The sequence below is a fragment of the Silurus meridionalis genome, chromosome 4 (genome assembly GCF_014805685.1).
Source record: "Silurus meridionalis isolate SWU-2019-XX chromosome 4, ASM1480568v1, whole genome shotgun sequence".
Lineage (NCBI taxonomy): Eukaryota > Metazoa > Chordata > Actinopteri > Siluriformes > Siluridae > Silurus > Silurus meridionalis.
The window spans coordinates 42,356,320-42,368,943 of NC_060887.1; positions in this window are offsets into that span (position 1 = coordinate 42,356,320).

Here is a 12,624-nt window from a genome sequence, read left to right on the forward strand (position 1 = left end):
TGCGAAAAATGTGCAGATGGATCCTGCATACAAGCATACAAATATCCCAGTTTACCAAACACTCAATATTCATGATCCCTCCAGATCTGCTCCTTTACCTAAACAAATCTACTGATGAAAGATATGACTAAATAAATACGTCATATAGTCTCGGATCGGGGCCCACAGTTTACTGCCAATTTTTGGAGAGAATTCTGCCGCCTCCTGGGTATCTCGGTCAGCTTATCTTCCAGGTTTTGACCAACGGGCAAGCAGAAAGGCTAAACCAAGACCTGGAAGCGGCCCTTTGCATCCTTTGCACTTGGCACTTTGCACTCAGTTGATATGGGCTGAATATGCCCATAATACTCTGCCATCCTCAGCCACCGGCCTCTCCCCTTTCCAGGCCGCTTATGGTTACCACACTCAAATTTTTTTCTCCCAAGAAGTTGAGGCCTCAGTACCATCAGCAGGTGCCTTGGTCAGGCGCTGCCGCTGTGCCTGGAAAAAGACCCGGGCTGCTCTCCTCAGGTCTTCCCACTCCTATGCACACAGGGCCAAATTAATTGCTTTGAGAATGTTGATGAACTATAGAGAAGGTCAGAAGGAGTTGCATTGTGTGTTTGTGGGTTTAGAGAAAGTGTACGACAAGGTGGAGAGAGGAGTTGTGGTATTGTATGAGGACGTCTGGTATGTCAGAAGTATGTGAGGGTGGTGCAGGACATGTATGAGGACAGTGTGACAGCACTGAAGTGTGCAGTAGGAACGACAGACTGGTTCAAGGTGGAGGTTTAACTGCATCAAGGATCGGCTCTGAGCCCTTTCCTGTTTGCAGTGGTGATTGACAGGTTGAAGGACGAGATCAGACAGGAGTCTTTGTGGACTACAATGTGTGCGGATGATATTGTGATTTGTGGTGAGAGTAAGGAGCAGGTGGAGAAGAGACTGGAGAGGTGAAGGTATGCACTGGAGAAAAGGGGAATGAAAGTCAGCAGGAGTAAGACAGAGTACATGTGTGTGAATGAGAGGGAGGGCAATGGAGTGGTGCAACTGCAAGGAGAAGAGGTGGAGAAAGTGGAGGAGTTCAGGTACTTGGGGGCAAGAGTGCAAAGTAATGGGGAGTGTATTAGAGAATTGAAGAAAAGAGTGCAGGCAGGGTGGAGTGGGTGGAGAAGAGTGATAGCTGGAGTGATTTGTGATAGAAGAGTATCTGTGAGAGTGAAAGGGAAAGTTTATAGGACTGTGGTGAGACCTGACATGTTGTATGGTTTAGAGACAGTGGCATTGAGTAAAAGACAGGAGGTGGAGCTGGAGGTAGCAGAGCTAAAGATGTTGAGTTTTTTTTTTTATTAGCAGCGTCTCCGAAACATTGCGCCAACATCATAACATGAGTAATGGCCTCTCAGCCCCACACTCGCTGGTCGTAATGGTAAAGGTTAAACATGCCTTCAACATAAGATACACCACAAAAAACAATATAAAGTGCATAAAAAATACAACTCACCATAAGGCTAAATCAGTGGGAGCCCTGAGCTTGTTTCTCTGCAACGACAGTCACATCTAGGGGTAAAGGGAGACAATGGTTAGGGTTAGGTTTTAGGGTAAAGGGAGACAATGGTTAGGGTTATGTTTTAGGGTTAGGGATAGAGGATTAGAGGGTTGGGGTTAGGGTTAGGGTTAGGTTCAGGGTTATTGCTAGGGTTAGGGGTCGGGGTCAGGGTTAGGGTTTAGGGTTAGGTTTAAGGTTAGCGGTTAGAGTTAGGTTTAGGGTTGGGGTTAAGGTTAGCGGTTAGGGTTAGGATTTAGGGTTAGGATTTGGGGTTAGGGAAAGAGATTAGGGTTGGGGTTAGGATTTAGGGTTAGGGATAGAAATTAGGGTTAGGGTTAGGTTTAGGGTTAGGATTTAGGGTTAGGGATAGAGGTTAGGATTAGGGATAGAAATTAGGTTAGCTTTAGGTTTAGGGTTAGGGTTAGGTTTAGGGTTAGGGATAGGGGTTAGGGATAGAAATTAGGGTTAGGTTTAGGGTTAGGACAGAAATTAGGGTTAGGATTTATGGTTATGGTTAGGGATAGGGGTTAGGGTTAGGATTTGGGGTTAGGGAAAGAGATTAGGGTTGGGGTTAGGATTTAGGGTTAGGGTTAGGGTTAGGGTTAGGGTTAGGGTTAGGTTAGGTTTAGGGTTAGGGTTAGGATTTATGGTTATGGTTAGGGATAGGGGTTAGGGTTAGGGTTAGGATTTAAGGTTAGGGTTAGGTTTTAGGGTTAGGTTTAGGTTTTAAAGTTAGGGTAAGGTTTTAGGGTTAGGATTTAGGGTTAGGGTTAGGATTAGGACAGAAATTAGGGTTAGAGTTAGGTTTTAGGGATAGAGATTAGGGTTAGGGATAGAAATTAGGGTTAGGGTTAGGTTTTAGGGTTAAGGTTAGGGTTAGGGCTAGAGATTAGGGTTAGGGATAGAAATTAGGTTTAGGGTTAGGTTTTAGGGTTAGGGTAAGGTTTTAGGGTTAGGATTTAGGGTTAGCGATAAAGATTAGAATCAGAATCAGAATCAGGTTTATTGGCCAAGTGTGTTGGTTCCAGCTGTTTGTTACTCTCAAAAGTACAGACATAAATAAAAACCTATACATGACAAAACAGACATGACAAGACAAAAACAGACTATACAAGACAATACAGACAATACAGACAATGTGAGGCAGTATAGACAGTGTGGGTAATAAATAGGGATACAGATCAGTAATGTACATAAAGTGTGGGAGTGCATGGTAGTGCAAATGACAGTATTGTGTGCCAGGTATGATTAGAGAGTTTACTATAAAACTTTGTACAATATATAGCAGCAAAAGTGTGTGCAACATATACAGATAATGTGATGCCTGATAGTTCTGTGCAGTACTCATAGATGTGAAGCAGGGAATATAATTATGGTCAGTTGTTAGTGAGGGTGATTGCTTGGGGAAAGAATCTGTTCCTGTGTCTGGCAGTTTTAGTGAACAAAGTTCTGTAGCGCCTGCCAGAAGGGAGGAGCTGAAAGATGTTGTGTCTAGGGTGTGAAGGGTCATTAATGATTTAGGGTTAGGGTTAGGTTTCTGCCCGGTTTCTGGTTCTTGTATGGTACAAGTCCTGGAGAGTGGGCAGGGGGGCACCAATGATTTTTTCTGCTGTTTTAACGGTTTTCTGCAGTCTGTTTCTGTCCTGTTTTGTTGCTGCTCCGAACCAGATGGTGATAGATAAGCACAGGACAGATTCAATGACTGCAGTGTAGAACTGTATCAACAGCTCCTGTGGCAGACTGTACTTCCTTAATTGACATAGAAAGTACATCCTCTGCTGGGCCTTTATCAGAATCGAGTTTATGTTTGATTCCCATTTCAGGTCTTGGGAAATGGTAGTGCCCAGAAACTCGAAGTTCTCCACAGATGACACAGGGATGTTGGATATTGTGAGGGGGAGTAGTGTTGAAGGGTGTTTTCTAAAGTCCACTATCATCTCCACAGTTTTGAGTGTGTTTAGCTCAAGGTTGTTCTGACTGCACCATAGCACCAGCTGCTTCACCTCCTGCTCATATGCAGACTCGTCACCATCTTGGATTAGTCCGATGAGCGTGGTGTCATCTGCAAATTTCAGGAGTTTGACAGTTGGGTCACTTGATATGCAGTCATTCGTATAAAGGGACATAGCAGTGGGGAAAGGACACACCCCTGAGGAGCACCAGTGCTGACAGTCCGAATACTGGAGGTAACACCTCCCAGTCTCACCTGTTGTTTCCTGCCTGTCAGGAAGCTGGTGATCCATTGAGAGATGGGAGGGAATATAGTGAGGTTTAGGAGTTTGGAGTGGAGAATTCCCGGAATTATTGTATTGAAAGCCAAACAAACAGAATCCGGGCATATGTTCCTGGGCAGTCAAGGTGTTGCAGAATGTAGTAAGGAATTAGGGTTAGGTTTTAGGGTTAGGATTAGGGATAGAGATTAGGGTTAGGTTTTAGGGTTAAGATGGAGATTGGGGTTATGGTTAGGTTTTAGGGTTAGGGATTGAGATTAGAGTTAGGGTAAGGATTTAGGGTTATGGTTAGGTTTTAGGGTTAGGATTTAGGGTTAGGTTTTAGGGTTAGGTTAAGAGTCAGAGGTAGGTGCTAACCTGTTTGCACAGGCCATCAATGCCCCCTAATAAGACTGTATTCACCTCTCGTTGAGGCCTTGGGGAAAAACAGTACCTAGTTTCTGAATCCAAATTCTCTCTGCTCTTTTCCTCGGGTTCCTGTTTACAGGATATGAGGTAAACACAATTTTTGCTGTGCATCGTACTTGAGTGATGAGTGAAGACTTCCTTGGTAAATTTGTTTTGAATGTGTTGTTTTTGTTCCAGATATTGTCCCTGATGTTTAGGTTTTCCCTGCTGTAGAGGTAAGTAAGTTTGGCTCTGACCAAATAGTCTTGCAGGTTTTTGCTTTTCCTGAAAGCTGCAATGACTTTGTGGTCTCTGAATCTTGGTGTTTGTCCCAATATTTGCATAAAATTGGACCTTATCTCCCTGATGAGCTTCACAGAGACAGAGGAATATGTCAGGACAAGCGGCACGCTGGTACCTTCCGCCCGGGTTCCTATTGTGAGGTAGGATTTAAAAATCCTCCTCAAAAAGGACCTTTTATATCCTCTGTTCCTGAGTGCTCTAAAGAGGATTCGTGTCGCTTCCATGAAGTCCCGTTCTCGGGTACATATGCGACGAAACCTCAGGAGTTGTGATTTGACCAGGCCCGAGTAGGTGTGTTTAGGGTGAAAGCTCTCCTTGTGCAGTAGAGCGTGTGTGTCTGTTTCCTTAAAAAATACCTTGATGTCCAATTTGTGTGTGGAACTGAAATCCGGGCCTTTGTATGTCGTGGTGTCCAAAAAATCCACCGAGAGCTGACTAATGGAGGATTTCAGTTTTATGGATGGGTTATGGTTGTTAAGTGTTTTCATGAATTCTTCAAACTCCCTCTCTGTGTGTGTCCAAACTCCCCAAATATCATCAAGATATCTAAAGTGATAAAGAGGTCGTTTATGGCATCGGGATAGGGCCGAGGTCTCCCATTCTGCCATAAATATGTTGGCGTAGGCCGGAGCAAACTTCTTCCCCATCGCTGTTCCCTTAATCTGAAGGAAGAATTCCCCATTGAACTCAAAGTCGTTCCTTTTTAGATTTATTTCTAATAATTGGATGAGTACTTTATCAGGCCTGAATTTGTCTGGGTATTTTTGAAAGATATTTTTTACGGCCTGTATTCCTTCCTGGATGTCGATGTTTGTGTAAAGGCTGTCAATGTCCATAGTGAACAGGACAGCCTTTTGGGGAATTTCAAGTCCTTTAACTTTTTCAATAAAGTCATATGTGTCCTTTAAATAGCTAGGGTGGCTCGTGGAAAGGGGATTTAGATAAAAGTCCAGGAATTCGGCCGTATAGTACGTTTCGCCTCCGCAATCCGACACTATAGGCTCTTCTGGAGGAATTTCGTGGGATTTGCTCCATTTGGCCGGATCTTTGTGGATTTTAGGGAGCATGTAGAATCTCCTGCTCCTGGGCTCTGTGTCACCCAAGAGATAGGACTTCTGTTTGGCATTTATGTGCTTTTTTGTATACAGGACTTGGACTATTTCCTTGACTAGGGGTACAGTGTCCGGGTAGATGGGTTTGTCTAATTTTTTGTAATAAATTTTATCCTGTAATTGTCTGTACCCTTCCCACAGATATTGCTCACGGTCCATAATGACCGTTGCACTGCCCTTGTCAGCGGGTTTGATGACAATGTTTTGATTATCCTTTAACTCTTCAAGAGCACTGACTTCCTCAGGAGTGAGGTTTAGCTGTTCCCAATACGGTCTGCAGTGTCTCTTGAAGGATCTAAGGTCTGTATCAAACAAGGTGAGAAGTTCAGTGGGCAGTTTATCCATGGGTGGGACCCAGTCTGATTTAGGTGTGAAAGGTGGGGGAGTTTGATCCGTGTCATTTTGAAAATAAGAAGCCAATTTTAGCCTTCGGTGATATTGTTGCAGATCATACCGCATTTGCCTCCCGTTATATTGTCTACTGATTTTCCATGCTGGAATAAAGGTTAGGCCTCTATTAAGCAGGCTGAATTGGGGTTGAGTGATCTTGGCTTTTTTAGCTAAGACAACAACATTTTTGTTCCCCTCCTGTGCATGCAGGCTTATGGGGAGATTTAATTTAAATGTTGAAGCCAATGCTCCAGCATTTTCCTGGCTGTATTAACTGTCCAGTGAATATTGTCACTCTCAGTGTGGAACTCTGATCTGGGCAGGGCCGGAATATGATTTAGGTTGGCAGTGATGTAACCACTCAGGAGGTTTAGTTGTGTTTGCTCTTTTGTTGGGAGCGTTCCTGAAAAGTTGAGTTCCGGAACCCAAATCTGCGCAAGCGGGAATTTTTCTTTCGCCGCTCTTACCGCCGCCTGCATTTGTTTAATGGCAGTGTCTTTGGCGTTTTGAGTCCGACTGTTGATGCCCAGTGCTAAAATAAGATGCTCTACATCATTGGAGACCGGGATTTTATTTATCACGGCCTCCATGTGTCTGAACGTGGCCCCTGGATAGCTTTCTATTTGGAGGTCTGGGTTCTTAAAGGGGGGAAGAAGCAGCAGGGACACTTTGCGTCTCTGCTTCTTCTCTCGCCTCCTCCACATCAGCAGTGGGTGTAGGGATCTTATATTTATCCCCTACCAGTGTGTGAGCCTCTTGTATTGATCTATACCTCAGTCTTTTACCAATCCCACGTTTTGCCCATAACCCAGCAGTGTTGAAACATTCTTCCCAGCCCCGGGAAGGATAGTGCTGCAGTTTGATCACTTCTTCCACCAATGTGTCCTCATAATGTTTTTTGAGGATCAACATGGTGGTGTAGGCCCAGTTTTTAGCATTTCCTTCTATAAGGGCTTGTGTTGTGGGGTTTGGCAGAGCTGGTTTAAAGACCTCAGATAGATTTTTCTCCATCTTGGTCAATGCAGGAGGTTGTTCTTGGCTCACATTTTTTTTGTGATGCACCAGTTTAATAATTTTAAACATGGTATGGGTTTTTATGACATTGAAATCCGGGTCATCTGATTGCTTTTGAACCACATTTTGTCTCTGCTGTATGTGCTTTTTTTGGTGTTGTGGAAAAGTTGCCCATGTTTGATTTGGTTTTTGTGTAATCATTGTGACAGGTCCCCAATGGACCTGGGGTTCAAAAAATTGTGGTCTGAAAGACCGCTGATGTGATGCAGTACGGTAGGTATTTGGTGCCCTCGTGTGGCCTGAAAATTTAACTGCGTTTGTATAGGAGAGGGCCCTTTGTCCCTGTGCATGACGTAGGTTCTGGTTATTGCCATATTTAACCACGTCTGCATAAGAAAATGGCCTCTCTCCTTGTGAATGGTGTCCCGTATGGTGGTGAGGACGGTGCATAGGTGTGTTTTGAACAGCACGCCTGCGTCCACGAGTGACAACCATCCAACCATCTCTGTCTGGCAGAATCATTTTTTTGAAAAAGCTTTTCTTTTTATTGCTTTTTAAACAGAATATTTATTTGGGATGTTTTTTTTGGTGTATTTAAATAAAATAAAATACAGAACTGAAATCAAGGATCTTTGTCTTTTAATTTTTTCAAAAACAATTCTCTCTGAGAATTTGAAAATAAAATCAAGCAGTTGCCTGATTTTAAATGAAAATAATAAAATGTGCTTTCAAATAAATATTTTTCTGAAATAAAAAATTCTCTCTGAGAGCTTGAAAATAAACTGAGCAGTTGCCCCAGTTTAAATGAGGAAAATAAAATAAAATAAAACAAAATAGAAATATTCTCAAAAGAAATGTTTTTTTTTTTTTTAAATTCAAAAGAAAATGGAACAAGCCGTTGCAACGTTTCGGTTCCCTTAGAACCTTCTTCAGGCAGGCTTGTTCAGAGTATTTGCAAAAAATAATCTTTTCTTTGAAAATAAAATAGCTTCAGGATCAAAAATAAGGCTTGAATGTGTCTCTAGTCGAGCTGGAAGAAGTGGGGGAGATTCAGTTCTCTGAGCAGCCTCTTATATAGGGTGAGAGGCGGGTCCAATTCAAATGAGCCAATGAGAACCATTTCCAAGCTCAATTTCAAAAAGAAACAGTTCTCAGCCAATAAAATACACCTGTTTGTCAGTGTATTGAGAAAGGGCATTTTTTGGAAATTTAATAAAAAAATGAATGAGAATTTTGCATGACCCTAGGTTTTTAACAGGCATGAGGCATGGGCCGGTTAAGGTTGGGGTTAAGGTTAGCGGTTAGGGTTAGCGGTTAGGGTTAGGGTTAGGGTTAAGGTTAGGGTTTGGGTTAGGGGTTAGGGTTAGAGGGTTAGGGTTAGGGGTTAGGGTTAGGAGTTAGAGAGTTAGGGGTTAGGGTTAGGGGGTTAGGGTTAGGGTTTAGGGTTAGGGGTTAGGGTTTAGGGTTAGGGTTAGGGGTTAGGGTTAGGGGTTAGGGTTAGGGATAGAAATTAGGGTTAAGGTTAGGTTTTAGGGTTAGGGCTAGAAATTAGGGTTAGGGTTATGGATAGAAATTAGGCTTAGGATTAGGGTTAGGGATAGAAATTAGGGTTAGGATTAGGGTTAGGGCTAGAAATTAGGGTTAGGGATAGGGATAGAAATTAGGGTTAGGGTTGGGGTTAAGGTTAGGGTTAGGGTTTAGGGTTAGGTTTAAGGTTAAGGTTAGGATTAAGGGTTAGGGATAGAAATTAGAGTTAGGGTTAGGATTAGGATTTAGGGTTAGGGATAGGAATTAGGGTTGAGGTTAGGTTTTAGGGTTAGGGCTAGAAATTAGGGTTAGGGATAGAAATTAGGGTTAGGATTAGGGTTAGGATTAGGGTTAGCACTGTCTCACACACACAAACTCTGTTTAACCAAGTCCACAAACAAAAATATAATAATTTACAATAGCGTTTTTCTTTTACTCTGCATGTTACTAAGTGGGACTTTTGGCATTCCTTGCCTTGAACAATCCCCTTCAAATCTGCCTCGTATTCCGCTGTTGCCACTCGAAGCAATTCTTTCACATGTGTGTCAGTCAGAACAGATCGATGCTTTGATTTCACGTGTTTCAGGGTAGAAAACAAGGACTTTGTTTGTGTTTTTTTTATGTGCGTGTTCACTTCGCTTGAGTTCAATACGGTATTTTCGTCAAATGTGCATGTGCGTGAGATGAATATACCGCAGGGGTGGGCAATTAATTTTTTACAAGGGGCCACATGAGAAACCTGAATTGTGTCAGAGGGCCACACCAACGATAATATTTTAGGGATGCACCGAAATAAAAATTCAATTCAAAAGGCAATGAAATCCATAATTTTTTGTGTTATGCCTTTTGCCTTGGCACCATCACTGGAAAACTTTCCTGCCTTTTCAAAAACGTCCTCTACAGACGGAGCTCGGATTGACTTTACTTTTCTGCGCTGTGTTCTTCTCATATTTAGAATAGCAATCGGGATGTTTGGATTACAGGTGATAAATTAAACCCGACTTGGAGAAACTCTTTGCAGATACACCCCCTCTTGAAATTTCAGCATTATATGTTTTGCAAATCGCTCTCCACACACCGCAGACATGTTGCTCTTATCCAGATAACCGTGTGCTGGCTGCGCTTTTATTGCATCATTACAATTGTGTTTCTGGCGTATTGTTTCGGTGATTTAGGTATTGCGGCCGAAAATTTGTGCCCGCGGGCCGTAGTTTGCCCAGGTCTGATATACCGCAAAGTTTCCCAGTAGGGGCAAGCTCATTTAAGTCTTAAAATACCGTATTGAACTCAAGCAAAGCGAACACCCACATTAAAAATCAAACACACACAAACTTCGATATGAACGTAAGAGCCGCATGAAACCAGCCAAAGAGCCGCATGCGGCTCACGAGCCGCGGGTTGGCCACCCCTGATATAGCGCCTTTTTTTTTTAAATGGACATTGACTCGAAGCAACTGTACACAAATAAAGTTTGTAATATAAGGTTAGCTAAAAGAATGTAAGTTTATTGCATATAAGGTAGTTCCTCATAATTGTTTATTCCTGATTAGCAAGCCAATGGTCACTGTGGCATGTACAAAACTCCCCTTTACACATCATTATCCTATATATATATATATATATATATATATATATATATATATATATATATATATATATATATATTCAATTCAATTCAATTCATTTTATTTGTATAGCGCTTTTAACAATGAACATTGTCTCAAAGCAGCTTTACACAGATAATGTGGTGATTAAACATAAATATGTTCTTTGTAAGTATGTTTGTTCCTGATGAGCAACTGTGGCAAGGAAAAACTCCCGAGATGGCATAAGGAAGAAAACTTGAGAGGAACCAGACTCAAGAGGAACCCATCCTCATCTGGGTTGCACCAAATGTCCATTTGAAGCAGATATACAATGTTGTGGGGTACAGTGATGACGATCAGAAGCAAACTGCACTCCCGAGTCAGTGCAGCAGACCGCCGACACCAACTACAGTCCAATCCGTCCTCAAAGCACCCGTTCTACTCCGAATTAAGAGACCGTCCCGAGCTGCACAGAAGTGTGAAGATCCAAGGAGGAGAGGGGCAGGAACAGTGGTCACTGGAGCCTCAGGAGCATGTTTAACTCGACCGAAGAGAGAGAGAGAGAGAGAGAGAGAGAGAGAGGTGACGGGAAGAGAAGGATATGGATTATTAAGTGTAACTATTGGTGTACGAAAGTTAATGTCACTGTGCAGTTTGGACTCCGGCAAGACTCGCTATGGCAGCATAACTAAAAGGGAGAACCAGAAGGTAACACAGACATGAGGGATCTCTGGGATAAGAGACGACCCACCACACCACCGTCAACAAACCTGAGTGAACGTGTGAATGTGAGGGACGACAGCATACAAATATACCAGTTCACCAAACACTCTATATCCATGTTCCCTCCAGATCTGTGCCTTTACCTAAGAGAAATCTACTGATAAAAGGCTTGACTAAATAAATACGTTTTCAACCTCGACTTGAACACTGAGACTGTGTCTGAGTCCCGAATACTGATTGGAAGGCTGTTCCATAACTGTGGGGCTTTATAAGAGAAAGATCTGCCCCCTGCTGTAGTCTTCATTATTTGAGGAACCAACAGATAGCCAGCACCTTTTGATCTAAGTAGGCGTGGAGGATCATACTGGTACAGAAGTTCACTCAGATACTGCGGTGCGAGACCGTTAAGTGCTTTATACGTCAGTAGTAATATTTTATAATCAATGCGAGATTTGATTGGGAGCCAGTGTAGACTGATTAAAACAGGGGTGATGTGGTCGTATTTCCTAGATCTAGTGAGGACCCTTGCTGCTGCATTCTGGACTAACTGAAGCTTATTTATGCACTTACTCGCACACCCAGACAGTAAAGCGTTACAGTAGTCTAATCTAGAAGTAACAAAAGCATGAACCAGTTTTTCTGCATCCTGTAACGACATCATATTTCTAATCTTAGCAATATTTCTAAGGTGAAAGAAGGCGATTCTGGTGATGTTATTCACGTGAGACTCAAAGGAAAGACTGGGTCAATAATCACACCAAGGTCTTTGACAGCCATACACGCTGAAACAGAAACACCATCCAGAGATGCTACGTAATCGGAAAGTTTACTTCTAGCTGCATGTGGTCCTAGTAAAAGTACTTCCGTCTTATCTGAGTTGAGCAGAAGAAAGTTATTAAGCATCCACTGTCTAATGTCCTTTACACACTTCTCAACATTGTTAAGCTGATCTCTCTCATCTGGCTTTGCTGAAATATACAGCTGTGTGTCATCAGCATAGCAATGGAAGCGAATCCCATGTTTATGAATAATTTCACCAAGAGGCAGCATATATAAAGAGAAAAGCAGTGGGCCTAAGACAGATCCTTGAGGAACACCAAACTTTACCTCATAGAGCGTGGAGAACTCACCATTTACATCCACAAACTGATAGCGATCAGTCAAATAAGACCTGAGCCAAGAGAGAGCTGTTCCTTTATTCCTACAACATTCTCAAGTCTAGCAAGCAGTATAGTGTGATCAATGGTGTCAAAAGCTGCACTAAGGTCGAGCAAAACAAGTAAGGAGACAAAACCCTGATCAGAGGCCAATAACAGGTCATTTACCACCTTAACTAGCGCCGTCTCTGTGCTATGATGAGGCCGAAATCCTGACTGATACATTTCAAAAATGTTATTCATAAGCAGATGTGAGCATAACTGCTGTGCTACAACCTTTTCTAAAATTTTGGATATAAAGGGGAGATTTGATATCGGTCTGTAGTTGGACAACTGACATGGGTCAAGGTCAGGTTTCTTAATAAGGGGGTGGATAACTGCCAGTTTGAAGGATTTCGGTACATAACCAGTGCTAATGGAAGAGTTAATTATTTTTAAAACAGGTTTGATTACCTCTGGAGCTATCTGTTTAAAGAAACTAGTAGGCAAGGGATCGAGGTGCCTTGCTTTCGGTCTCCTCCGATTCAAAAAGGGGAAACAAAAACAAAAAACAAAAAGATATTACATGCTGTACATACACTACATATTTATTTGCACTATTTGCTCAATTGGAGGAGGACTGGCAGTGTTTGTGAATAATAGATGGTGTAAAACTGGACACATCAC